Below are 14677 nucleotides of genomic sequence, written 5' to 3'. Positions count from 1 at the left end.
TAAATCTAAATTAGGGGTAGTTGTAACTCTTTTAAATTTATGTAGAGTAATTACACAAAATTGTGCAAGAATATGCAGAATTAAGGAAGGAGCATAACCCTTCATTTAACAAGTGTCAAAATGGGCTTGAGGATGCATACAACATAACACAAACAGCAGAAGACAATAGTTGTTCGTGCTCTGTTCCTGTACTCTTGCGGTTGGCAGCTTTCCCCAAAATGCACAAAATTATGCAAGGCATAATTATGTAATTTTCAGTAATATTCTGTCATACGAATAGCACTATATTACCAAAATTACTCTGATTACTTCACCATAATTACATTTTCACCTAAATCAAAATCAAACTCATAGTGTTTTGGGGAAATAAATTGATTCATGAGCAGAGTTTGCAGACTGCTACTGTAGATAAACAGGGTCCTGAGCATATGCATGGACAGCATGTGCATAAAAGGGAAAGCAACATTGAGCAAAATACACAAATTACTGGGAAAATTTAACTTTTCATTGAGTGGAATCCCAGCTGTTAAGATCTTGACCAGGTGCCTGGCATGGCTGACCAGTGGTTGAAAAATAAAATATGCCACACATGAGTAGGTGCAGGCATGCACCAGGACATGCAATTGTGGCAAACATTTTTGGACAGGTTCAATGTCACAGTGATATAGTGACAACCATAAGTAACCTCATGCCATCTGGACATATCGATGGATATGTTCAGAAGAAAAGCCTTCTGGAAAAGCCTTGGTCTGCTCTGGTGCTCCAAAGAATGGCCACTAGGAGTGATTGGTTTATTAGTTGAGAAGGGTGAGAGCTCTAGTGAAGCAATAAACACAATTCTTGTCAGGGAAAACCACAAAAGTCATTAAATAAACATTTTCCTACCCCCCCTGGTAGCTTGTCATAAAAGCAGCTAGGTTTAACTTGCAGCAGTGTTTCCCAGTGCAAATGTACTTTCTCTAGGCAATTTGTGACCCAGAATGTTCAAGCTCAGGCAGCTGGATAAATAAACAAACCTTTCGCAGCTACATGTAGGGCAAGCACTTTTTTGTGTGGAAGCACCAAACTTCAGCCCAATCAAAATATGTACTCCTGTCTCCCAACATGTGGGCAGATCCAAAGACCCACTTCTGGTGAATCATATATAATTGTCTGGCGACAGCTGCACTGTTGAGCCAGACCTTAAAACGCATCTCAATAGAGACGGATGGTAAAAAGGCATAAAGCGAAAATGGTATATGGCCCATCCGTCCTCCTCTTGACTCATTTAGAGGGCGGGGAGAGACAGTGAGTCACACCAGCTCTTCCTAGACTATACCCTTTTGGTGGACCTCATGACAATGGACATAGTGTCACCATTGATGGCCTCCTAAGGTTGGCACTTTTGATCTCTTAGGATTAAAACAAATCAGGACACTTTACTTGGTGATGCACAAATGATAAATATTCACTCAAACCTGATTTCCACACTATATCATGTGTGTGCCATGTATGTCTGTGCAATTTAGTTGCCATTTCAATTAAACATGTGCTGTCTATAAAGGACATTGCGCTGCCACACGATGCTTTAGTTACATTGGAGAATTGCCTGACTCATGTCTATTGAAGCTAAGTGCGTTGAAAAGTTTGACGTTCTAAAAAGTGTAAAAAGTTTGAGAAGCACTGACATAGAGACAATGTGTAAAGTATTTATGGAACACTCAAAAAGAAATAAAGTAAAAAACACAAAACAAGAACAATCCCAAACCAAATTAGTAAATTGTAAATTATGAAGTGACACAATGATGACAAAAATCCAACAAGTAAAACAGGAGTTATGAGATTTTAAGGTTTTAAGAAAAAATAGCAGCAGAAAGCCCAATTTGTGGACAAGGTCAAAATCAGAAGTTCAGGCCGTATGCAATGGAGCACAGGTTGTATATCGGGAGCAAGTTTATCCTGGAGAAAAGTTCTATCTTCTTAAGCCCATTCCTACACAAGGAGCTGCAGTTGGAGGTTTATATTTCTGGGGGCTGCAAGGTGTCTGTTGCTTGTATACATGGATGGTTGGATTTTGGCACAAAAAGTCCACTTAGGAGTTGTGAGGAGCACTACACATCTGGATTTTCACCTTGTGTACAGCCTCAGTGAGAGCTTTGCATTGTTAGGAGACCGTGAGGAGATTGCTGTTGACATTAAGAGCTGGTTGCTGGTTGGAGCTTTGCATTGGCGGGAAACATGGGTTGGTTGTTGTCATCACAAAGAGCACCATGTGGGTCCTACTTTGCCTCGGTGAAGTCCATTTATGTTTGTAGTGAGACTAAGGATGATTATTTTTGACCTGAAGAGCCCAGAACCTCTGGGAGCATATTATCAACAAGTGGCGATATTTATCGCTAACTCACCTTAGCGACATTTTCCTTATTGCCGCACTTTGCCAGAATCTATCGCCACATTAGCGGCGTATTAGCAATACGCCGCTAACAGGGGATAGTTAACTTTTCTGGTGGTAAAGGAGGGTGATAGATTTTGCGTGCCGGCAATAAAAAAAACCACACTAACGTGAAAAAAGCAGCGAAGAGCCAATCAGCGCGAGAATCTCATTGCAAATTAGCACCAGCCTTGCATTTGATGCATTCAGCGGGAAAATGCACCATAGAAGTGCCTCCAAGCAGAAAAAATAAAAATAAAATTGAAAGTACCAGAGGAGCAATAAAAGAAGCTGGGGCCAGTGCAGAGGCCACAAACATCAATACAGATACCCAGGACGACCAGCCAGAGACCCAGGGGAAGGCCAAGAGGAAGAGGAATCCAAAGTTCAGGCATCAGGAAAACCAGGTGCTGATAGCAGAGGTGACTGAACACTGAACTGTTTGTCACCTCCACAGTGACATTGGCAAGAAAAAAAGTAATATGAGATGAGATTGTGTCCAAGGTGAATGCCGTTGGACAGTGGAGGAGGACAGTGGATGACTGCAAGAAGCCCTGGCATGATACCAAGTGCAAAACCAAGGAGAAACTAGCAGCCAACGTGAGAGCAGTAAGGCACACTGAAGGTGGGAGTCCAGCACCACAGGAGGAGCTGGATGATCTGGAGGAGCAGGTGTCCCGAGTCATCAGTGAGGAGACGGTGGTTGGAGTCGCGGGCCAGGATAGTGCTGAATGTGAACAGACACAACAACACCATGGTGAGCATTAACCACGGAGGGGGGGGTAAGGGGGTCGATGGGCACAGTGGCACTCATGTTCACTTAAAGTAATTGAAGTGCATACCCACATGTCTGTCCCTAATACCCCTGTCCATGTTGGCATAGGGACATATCACCCTTCCCAAACAACACATTGCACAACACACATTGGCCGGCATACAGGGCCATGTTATCAAGAACGGCGCAAACATTATCGCCGATTTAGCGGCAGGAAACTGCTGCTAAAGCAGCAATAAGGGGCTTGATAATATGCTTGCAAAAAAACGGTTCAAAGCCAGAGGGTCACAGGGAACTTTTTAAGACCACACAGGGTTAGATCCCCAACTCTAGTACCTGAAACAACAAGAACCCTGAGGTCTGAACTAACCAAAGCAAGGAAAAAAAGAAGAACGCAAAGGTGATGTATGAATAACAAACAAAAGCCCAATTCACTAAGTGAAAGGGCAATCCCTTTTAAGGACGTAATCCCTCACTCACCCTGGGTGACATGCTTCATCATATGGGATTCTCCTCCCAGAGAAAAATCCTAGTTTCTCTGGGGGCTACAACCCCCTCTATGAGAGGGAGGAGCTCAGGGATGTTTTAATTGTACACTAAGGGATGGACTAAATCCACATATGATGAGCTGATTCGTATGAGTGAGGGGTGCAGTGCTGACAGAAATGTTTGTGCAGTGAAATAAGTGTATTAAAACTAGTCACGGGACAGCAAAGGAAATTCTCTTAGCACAGCCGTGCCGAAGCTAGATTAAAATCGTGAACACCACTAGTCAAATGTAAACAATGGTGATAAACAGCAAAGGAAGGTCGACATGTTTCAGCCAAAACGCCTACAGAGGCTCGGCTTTCATCAGGACCACAAGAGCTACTGCAAAATGAAAAAAACTGTGTGAATCCTACACAGAAAAAAGGATACTGTGAACACCCAAAGATTGCTTGAAGGGTGTACGTCACCTTGTCATCTCAACATCACCTAAACAAAGAAAACTCGGTATAAGAACAAGTTGGTTCTCAGTGCAAAGTACTTAAAATACAGGAAATGAAACTTAGTAACTAATTGCATAAACCACTCACCCGTAACTACTGGGTGGGACTCTAACCTCCACCTGGCAACCGCTCAGGAAGGGAACATCGCTCTGAAAAAGGATGTAAGACGACTCAAACTTAGGTGCTTACATCTCATGGGCGAATGTTCTAATAAGATGTGGACTTATGAACTAAAAACAAGGGAGACTGAAATTTTTGCTAATTGCACAGGGAAAAGCATGAGTACTACTTGAAAGAAGAACTAATAAAATACAGCGTTCTCCAAAGTGTATACGTTACAACAGAACATACTTGTTAATGTCTCGCTGTCATTAACATTTAAATTGGACAAGCCAAGAACTATTTTGTCCTATTTTTGGATTGATTTACTGTCCAAAAATCTCTCTAAGCTGTCTGAGTTTGTCTCGTTATTCCAAGACATCTGCTGTTCACTTTCACATTAGCACGCTCTGTTCTTCTTTTCAGTTTTGTACACCTAGTTTGGTGTTTTTTAAGTTGCATTTTTGACGAGCATACGTGCGTCAATTTGTCTGTATTAACGGAGCTAGTGTCTATTTAAACTAGGATTCCTCCGTTTTCGGCAGTTAAGTCATTGCCGAGCTCAATAGCATGAGCCAGTACCTTTGTTTCTTTCGTGCAGTTCCTTCATGAAACCGCATCGCTTGCTGCATCGCCCGTTGTCAAGACAACAGTGACAAGGGCGTTAGAGCAGCTCTGATTGGTTTCTCTACAGTGTGCTCTCTGATTGGCCACTGACTGAAGATACTGACGGCTTTTATTTCACGTCTACCAGTCCCGCGGGACCTCCGGCCTCAGGCTCATTCTAGCCCCGGTTCCCCGACGGATAGGTAAGCGCGTGGAGTAGCCCTCTGGTACCTCTTGATATACTGCCTAGCTATCATTTCTTCTGAAAGGTTCTTTATAGTTATTTAGAAGGCGGTTTATGCCTTTTTCAAGTATCCTTGGCTACTCGTTTCACAGCTAACGCACTTTTGTGATCGAGTGCCAAGTTTAGTGGGCCTATTCTTTCGTTTTCATAAGCAGAGTTTAAACAGTGGTTTGATTAAACAGTGGTTTTCTTGGCTTGTCCAATTTAAATGTTAATGACAGCGAGACATTAACAAGTATGTTCTGTTGTAACGTATACACTTTGGAGAACGCTGTATTTTATTAGTTCTTCTTTCAAGTAGTACTCATGCTTTTCCCTGTGCAATTAGCAAAAATTTCAGTCTCCCTTGTTTTTAGTTCATAAGTCCACATCTTATTAGAACATTCGCCCATGAGATGTAAGCACCTAAGTTTGAGTCGTCTTACATCCTTTTTCAGAGCGGTGTTCCCTTTCTGAGCGGTTGCCAGGTGGAGGTTAGAGTCCCACCCAGTAGTTACGGGTGAGTGGTTTATGCAATTAGTTACTAAGTTTCATTTCCTGTATTTTAAGTACTTTGCACTGAGAACCAACTTGTTCTTATACCGAGTTTTCTTTGTTTAGGTGATGTTGAGATGACAAGGTGACGTACACCCTTCAAGCAATCTTTGGGTGTTCACAGTATCCTTTTTTCTGTGTAGGATTCACACAGTTTTTTTCATTTTGCAGTAGCTCTTGTGGTCCTGATGAAAGCCGAGCCTCTTTAGGCGTTTTGGCTGAAACATGTCGACCTTCCTTTGCTGTTTATCACCATTGTTTACATTTGACTAGTGGTGTTCACGATTTTAATCTAGCTTCGGCACGGCTGTGCTAAGAGAATTTCCTTTGCTGTCCCGTGACTAGTTTTAATACACTTATTTCACTGCACAAACATTTCTGTCAGCACTGCACCCCTCACTCATACGAATCAGCTCATCATATGTGGATTTAGTCCATCCCTTAGTGTACAATTAAAACATCCCTGAGCTCCTCCCTCTCATAGAGGGGGTTGTAGCCCCCAGAGAAACTAGGATTTTTCTCTGGGAGGAGAATCCCATATGATGAAGCATGTCACCCAGGGTGAGTGAGGGATTACGTCCTTAAAAGGGATTGCCCTTTCACTTAGTGAATTGGGCTTTTGTTTGTTATTCATACATCACCTTTGCGTTCTTCTTTTTTTCCTTGCTTTAGTTAGTTCAGACCTCAGGGTTCTTGTTGTTTCAGGCTTGATAATATGCCCCAGAGAATCCCAATAGAAGCCCAGGTTTCTGCATGCCTTGTGTGTGTGACATTCTCGCTGAACCACAATGTGCTTGTAAAGCAGACTCCCTAACAAAGTATGACAACAACCAAGCATAGCTGAATTGAGAATAATCATGTCAACTGGCCAAATCCCACACTCAACCCCTATGTAAAATTGCACTGATAACACCCCTAGGGCCATATTATCAAGAGGGCTCAAACATTTTCGCCGCTTTAACGTCAGGAAACTGCAGCTAAAGCGGCGATAAGGGGCTTTATAATATGCCCTAGAGAATTCCAATAGAAGCCCAGGTCTGATGTTCTTGACACCTGAACCTGGGCTTCAATTGGAATTCTCTAGGGCATATTATCAAGCCCCTTATCGCCGCTTTAGCGGCAGTCTCCTGATGCTAAAGCAGCGATAATGTTTGCGCTGTTCTTGATAATATGGCCCCAAATGTACACATCTGACACACAGAATACAGCATTCCACATCAGTCCTGATGTGAGTAGCCCATCACACTATCATGTGCAATTCAAATCTACAGTTTGGTAAGTCAACTGTGTCAGTGAACAAATATGCCATCAGGTAGTCATCTCCCACATGCCAAGCCAGGCATTGAATGACAGACCCAGGACAGCAGGTATCATCCATGGCAACATTGGCTTGGCACATACACCCATCAGCAGCGTAAAGTCACTGAATAGGGCTTAAAGACACGTTAACTTGCTGTACGCTGGCTTGAGAAAAGGGCCCCTTACAAGCTCAAAGTTGTGTGGAAAGGGGGTGTGCAGTGCGTGAGAGGTGGTGGTCCCACAACAACACCCATTGAAGACTCCGCTGCCATCCATCATCAAGTTAGGCGAGAAGAGGTTGCAGTTCTGATCTGAAACCCGGAGAAATCGTGGGCCTAAGCTTGAAAAACTAGGAGAAAAGCATTAATCCTCTTGTCATTGCCTGTATCATGTAATTGTGCCTTGTGCCTCCCACATTTGAAAATACAAATTCCATGGAAGGTGTCTCCTCCTGTACATGAGCAAATTGTACGTCAAAAAGTCATTTTGTAACTTCTATGTGTGCTGGACGAAGCAGCACACATGAAAGCTAGTAAATTAGGTCTCAGCTTTGTCCATGTGCATTAAGCAACTACTTCCTACACATGAACAAACCTCCCGACCTGCACACACCCTTACACTATGGTGCAAGTGAGCCAGCGCTGGCGCTCAGCAATGTAACTTACTTCCATTGCAGTGTGAAACACCATGCTGAACAATATCCTTCACAACATGTTGGAGGCTGGGGTTAACAAAGTGTCCCTGAAAGCCGTGAAGACAAGATGGCTAACCCCTCACCCAGCCACTTCCTTGGTAACATGCCCTTGTCCGTTCATACCGCAACAACAATCAAAATTCACGCAGAACCATACTCACAACGGGTCAGCCAAATGGAGGGCACTCAGCAATGCATGCCACAAAAATAAGGAAGGACGACATGCACACAAGACAAATCACAATAGACAAAGCAAAATGGATGTCCATGTGTACTACATAGTGCAGCACAGGTTGAAACAGCAATTAAGCTTAAATTGGTAATGTGCTTAAGGCGTGCCCAACTCACACATAAACATACTTGCCCAAAATACATGCACATGTGCAGTACCCTGCAATGATGCGTGTCCGTGAGCCACATTGACAAGGCAAGTGACAGTGCAGGCTCACTAGCATGCCTGCTGGCCAAAACTAGTAACATGGTTAAGACCACCTCACTGAGGCGGATGATTTTGGACAGCATCCTTAAACAAGCAATTCACACTCTGACACATCCCTGCGTACATCCAGCCCCTGGCGCTACACAGACATCTGAAGTCAAAGAATGCACAACTCTCACAACCCTGACAAAGATCCATATTCCACACAGTTTGTCTCAGCACCGCATTGTAAATGCACAGAACCTAAAGGCACACAACCTGAACGGTATAATGGGCAGCTAAACCAAAGATGCAGGTGACACAAGCACACAATGCAGTGCACACACAGACAAATCTGAGCCCATCAACATTGACTACTATGTGGCCAAAATTGCATTTCTCACACAAATGAACCGAGTACAGAACTAGTGACGCCTGTGTGTAGATATTGTACAATCACATTTGTTATAGCTGGAAACAGTGAGAGGACAATGTACAACTACAACATCACATCTGCTATTTATGCTAAACCCTCTATCTCCTCCCACAACTAGGCATCTCCTCAAAAACAGTATGGGGTTTATTTATGAGCCCTTGCGTCACTTTTGCACTGCCGGTGCGTCACTTTTTGTGATGCACCAGCCGCATAAAAATTGTGCCATGTTGCATCATATATACAAATTGAAGCATCTAGGTAGATGCATCACTTTGTAAACTCCTGCGCCACATCATACCTGTGCCAGGTATAATGTATGCAGGTTGGGCGTTTTGACGCAAGTAAGCCTCGTAGAAGTGCCGCTGTGAAATCTAGGATGCAAATGCATCAATATGTTATGCCTGCATCATGACAGGCGTAAGATTGACGCAGGATCATTTAACGTGGGACTTGCCCATGTGTAATGACCCATTGCTGGAGTTGCGTCACTTTTGTGACACACTCTAGCAATGAGTCATTTTTTCACCTGCAGATTCGACAGAAATACTGACGTATCTGTAACTCCTTGGGACATGATGCGTCATACTGTAAATATGACGCATCATTGGTGTTGCAAGGAGGGTTCAATGAAAAGTTACGCATCGCTGTTTTCTCACAGCGATGCGTCACTTTTCATAAATGAGGCACAATGAATGGACACGGTCCTGCTGTCTGCTTGTAAACCCATCCAATGTATGTTGGTACATGACAAACACCAGGGAACCAAAACCGGCCCTGGCAAAGTGCTCGGCTGACAAACACTGCCTAACTGTATCTCCACCATCACATTGCAGAGACAAAGACATCACCTCCTGGACAGCATACTGGCCCAACACCCACTGATGAGGAGGAGGAATACCCCACCACCATCTGCTAGACTCCTTCAGCGCCCCACCTCCAGGAGCAGGGCAACCCAGCAGCACAGCGCCAACCCCAACCCCTGCTCAAACCAACCAGCAGCAAGCACCTCCCAACATAGCTGCCTCCACCATCCCTGAGAACCCAAACATGGTCTTCCAACTCCATGTGCTCGAGGTCCAGCGTGAGATGGTGGAACAGGTGCATTTGGGGTTTGAGCGCCAGGCGGGCCACACTGGAGACCATAAGTGGGTGTCTGACTTCCATCCGGCACCACATGCAGAGGATCACAGACACCCATAGCCCGCTTGATGCCCTCCAACAGTCCATGGCTGACATTGCTGGAGTCTTGGTTCTGAGAGAACAACAACTGTGTGCTCAGAGTTGCTCCAGCAATGTTAGCCAGCATTTGGACAACATGTGTGGGATCATGGAGAGCACGAGGCAGATGCAGGCACAAGATATGGCTGCCCGCACACCAGGGCGAGGTTGCTGGGATCTATCATGCCCTGCAGCTGCTCATCACCTCATTGCTGCCACAAGGACTGGAGCAGAGGAACGCTGCTGCTGCCTCCACATCCTCAGCTCCGCCACCTGATGTGTCAGTGCCTCACACTGCTGCCCCCACCATACCACCACCCACATGTGAGGCACATCACACATCAGTGCACTAAGATGAGGCTGAAACTGCTATTGTGATACGGAGGAAGCAGTAGCAGCCATCTGTGCCAAAAGCCCCGTTTCATCCTTGGTGCCGGGCTTTGTATCATGCCACGGAAATTCTCCTTGCACTGTCCTCCACTGTACGCCAACAATCACCTTGGACAACCACATGGACTGCCATATCACCTTTTATCCTGCCAATGTCATTGCGATCAGCCTTTGGACTGAACTATGCCTCTTCCCTTGGACCTGTTACCACTACATTAGTCTGTCTGGCCCTCCAACGGGTATCCATGCAATGTGTGAATGTATGTCCAAGCACTGGTCCAGTCTTCACCCTCAGAATGTAAATAAAATCACTTAACTCACACAGATGTGTCTGGTTCATGACCAACCACGCATAGAAGTATGTGAAAAGTTTCAGGACACTGATTCAGACAGAAGGAACAGCAAGGGAAATACGAGCAATGTACCTGTCTCATCTGATTCAGATAGGCAGTGAGATGGCGGTGTATGTGTGAACTAGCGGTGCCCCCCTTGCTCAAAAACAACCACATACCAACATACCAACAGAGCACCACGTCCTTCCATGAAAAGGCATGTGTGCTAAAATTTCCAAGTCTGTTTCAGGCCACGAGTTGTGTCCTCCTTATCAATTGCTAAAAAACATCGCTTGGCATATTGCCTCACACACTACGTGGTGGACAAAGACTGCTGTGATGGTGCACATTGCATGTCACATCCCCAAATACTGGACTGCATATTCACTTTGAAGAAGACAGGAGAGGGAACATGTCCACCATACACATAGGGTAACACAATGTCTGCCTCAATGAAGTAGATCGTCAAATCAGGGCTCAACTCAAAGTGCAAGCCGTCAGTCAGCCCCCTCCAGTCGACAAACAATGTAACCTAAGATATGCCCCCTCCCATGCTGTGGCCACTGCGAGGTCGTCGGCAATGTGTGTAGTGATGTGTGTGGCACTGCACACAGCAGATAGTCAGATGCACCAACAACATTCCAAGTGCGTCATCAACATGAGCCAGTGGCAGAAGTTACAGCAGGGACAAGTCTCCATGACACTGTCCCCACAGAGCGCAATGCAACATATCAGCCTTCTGTGCAGCAGAACAGTGTTACAACCCCCAAACATTACCTGCAACAGAATCCGAAACTTGACTGTTCCCATGAGTCACGGTAGGCATCTAGGAGATGTCAACTCTGTAAAGCAAAAATCACTACACCTAAAATACATTTGTGACTAACGGAAAATGTCAAGTCATCACTTACTCCCACATTCCCTATGTAAATCATGAACACTGCTGTTTCATGTCCAGTACACAATGCACACAGATTAGTAAGATTCCTGGACAGGTCTGGAGAGTGAGCTCATATGTCACGCAACATAGCTTGCAAAGGAAACGGACACACTGTCACCACGCAGCAAGTGTGGCTAGGCCTGTGCAATGTAGATGGACGTCCGGAGCATCTGAGATGAAGGTGTGTCACAGAATCCATTGAACCGTGCGCATACATCCATCTCCATGATGGATTACAGTAGCTAAATGTATACACTTGCCATGCCATCTTACTAGCTCATGTGCACCATGGTCAACAATGTGCTGTCCAAATCTGTGAGTCACACCGAAGATGTAGAACGTCACAGATGACTGTCCCTCAACTATGGCATCAATTGAAATAGACACCCAGTCAGCAATGCAAGTTCAGAGTGCTCACATCTAAGGGATCCTGACACTAAACATCCTGCAAACTTACATGTCATGAGCAGACTTAGCGAGTCAAATGGATCGTACCGTGATGGCAAACGTTGCATACAATGAAATGACGACCACTCAACAACCTCATCCCTGACATAAGTACAACCCGATATCCAACGTATCATAAAATGTTATTAAAACAGTCCTAATATGCAAGTCTACGAAAGTAACACTTATCTCTATGACTAATACTAAAATCTAAACTAACTATCAACCAATCTTACTTGCCTGAACTATCTACACTAACTAACCCTAAACATGCAACAATACATCATAGACATAAACCCCCCTCCCAACCTAAAGGCACACCACAAGACAGGACAAAGATACCTAAGCTATACATGAGCTGACTAGACATGGAATCTACACAAAGATATATTTTTTTATTAATATTTTTATTTTTCTGCTAAGAAAAAACACATCATCACCCCACCCAAAGGAAAATGAAATTATACCCAAATACAGATGAATAGTTGAATACTAATACCTACCTAACAAGCTAACACTGACTAAAAACTACTCTGAACCTACACTACCTAACTAATACCTAACTAACCTAACACCACATCAGAAGTATTTTCAGAATTTGGGGGAAGGGAGGAGAGTAGGATGGGGCACAACAGGTCCACCCATCATGGCATGCCCAAGTGTTTTTAGATGTTCGTCACCTGTCTGTATACATCAGACAATTCACCCCTGAGCTCGGTCAGTGAGACAACAATGTCCTGAAGCAGCCGCCGGTCTCCCAATGTGAACGAGACCACTTGATCACCAGTTGCAGGTGGGACAGTGCCTTGTGGGGAGGGGTTGCTGTAGGGGGAGGCACCACCTGTACATGCTGTGACACACCACTGATGTCTGATGGGCCGGGGGGGGGGGGGCCTGTGCGACATCCAGGGCATACTCAGGCACCGCCTTCCATGTGCCCTTCCTATGTTCCGCCTGCAACCTCTTTGCTATGTTGCGGTATCCCTTTGCAACCTTCTTCACATGGCAGTAACGGTCCCTCCGCACCTGGAATGCATGTATTTGCCCGGCGTCATGTTGTCTGTAAAACATACTCAAAGGCAAAAAAGAGTCCCTTGGCCAATGTAAATTCCCTCCAGACACATCTGTAATAAACGTTTGATTAAACACTACAGCCTAACTATGTGAAGTCAGCAAGTGACCTGGACAACGACATGTTGAAGCATGGATCAGTGACAACATGCTGGGGAAACTGACATGACAGTGCATGGCATGGTACATGCACTGTCACTAAATAATTTTGGTGACAGTGCCAAAAGTTCTTTTGCCATGACATACACGGGCAGAGGGTGCAATGTACAAGAAATGGGAGGAGGAAAGCATTACCCCCTGTGTGTAGCACCACCCTCATCCTCACCAGTGACACTGTGCTGCATGATAGATACAGTGTCCCTGTGCAGGCATGTGTGTCCCACAGCACATGTTTGCAGTTCATCACGACTGTGCAAACACAGGCAATCATGCACCCGAGTGCAAGGGTGTCTGTGAGCAGGGATGTTTGTACATGTGTAGGGAGGACTTACTCCCGGGACATGAACACTCACAAAATGCCATTACCTACCTATCATTTGTGCTGCGTTGTGCAGCACACATGAAAGACTCATTTGCGGAAATTGAGGTATGTCAATGTACGTACTGGAAGGGCCACCTTGCTGTAATTCTACACACCATGTCAACTCTCTATTCCCATGTGTGCTGCACAAAGCACCTCACATGTACAAAACAAACCTGAGGATCATGGGGCATTCCTGCTCATATGGCCAGAATACAACCGTGAATGAACTTTCGGGCAGTCGTGTGCTACCAACTATGAATGACACACTTGGCCATCAGGGGCAGGCTATGATCCAGTGGGTGTTGCCGTGGTGTGCAAAACACAACCCCCAAAGCATGCCCCTTCACACTCAACACAGCATGACACTGTACCTCGTTGACAAGTAAGCGTTAATGCACATGGAATATATTAACGCTGATCATGTAGTGATGCTATGCTCCGATTGACAACACAACATGTGGTGACACCTACGTTGACTTTGCAAAATTGCCCTGGTGATATGCCCCTCACTTCCAATGTGTGTCACTGACTGGGGATGGGCCAAGTCACAACAGTCAGACCAATGCATTTGTTCATAGTCACTTACCGAATAGTGCACACCGCTGACTAACACAATGCATCAACACACTGTAGGCAAGTTAGACGTGAAACTGATACATACTTCATAATGCAACGGTGAACATGTGTCCCAGACATCCATGTAAACACAGGATGCTATTCAATTACGTTCCAACTCACCAGTGGCGTGTGGGTCCTCGAAGCTGTCAATGTCCCTCTGTGTGATTGGTGGATGTCCATCGGTGAGACAAGGCAAGAAATATGTTTTGGAATTAGCCTTGAAATCATAAGTTCTGTGTTCCTCATACCAATCATTAGCATGACAGCAAAGGCAACATGACTGTAGTGTGGGGCTCGTGTTGACTACATGAATGGTTCAACTTTGACTGATATTCACACCAAGCCTGTGACAACAGATTTTGGACACACAAAGCTGTAGTGCTAGCTGACATGACCATAATCGTTGTGTGAGTCATCCACAAGTCAACATCCCACCCTGCACCCTGATGTTCTACATGCACTTTATACAATTGTGTAGCTGCACATTGCACAAAGCAGTTACACAGAGGTTGTTGGTGTTTGACAATCTGACGATGTCCACTTTCCTTACACCATTTGTCCCTAAAACAAGCTCTTGTTAACACAGCAACTATGTTCACAGGGCAGCGTAGGTCACATGACTCACTTCATGAGG

Source organism: Triturus cristatus, chromosome 2_2 (assembly GCF_964204655.1).
Source record: "Triturus cristatus chromosome 2_2, aTriCri1.1, whole genome shotgun sequence".
Classification (NCBI taxonomy): domain Eukaryota; kingdom Metazoa; phylum Chordata; class Amphibia; order Caudata; family Salamandridae; genus Triturus; species Triturus cristatus.
The sequence above is the reverse complement of the archived record's forward strand: the minus strand, read 5'-3'. Positions refer to the sequence as shown.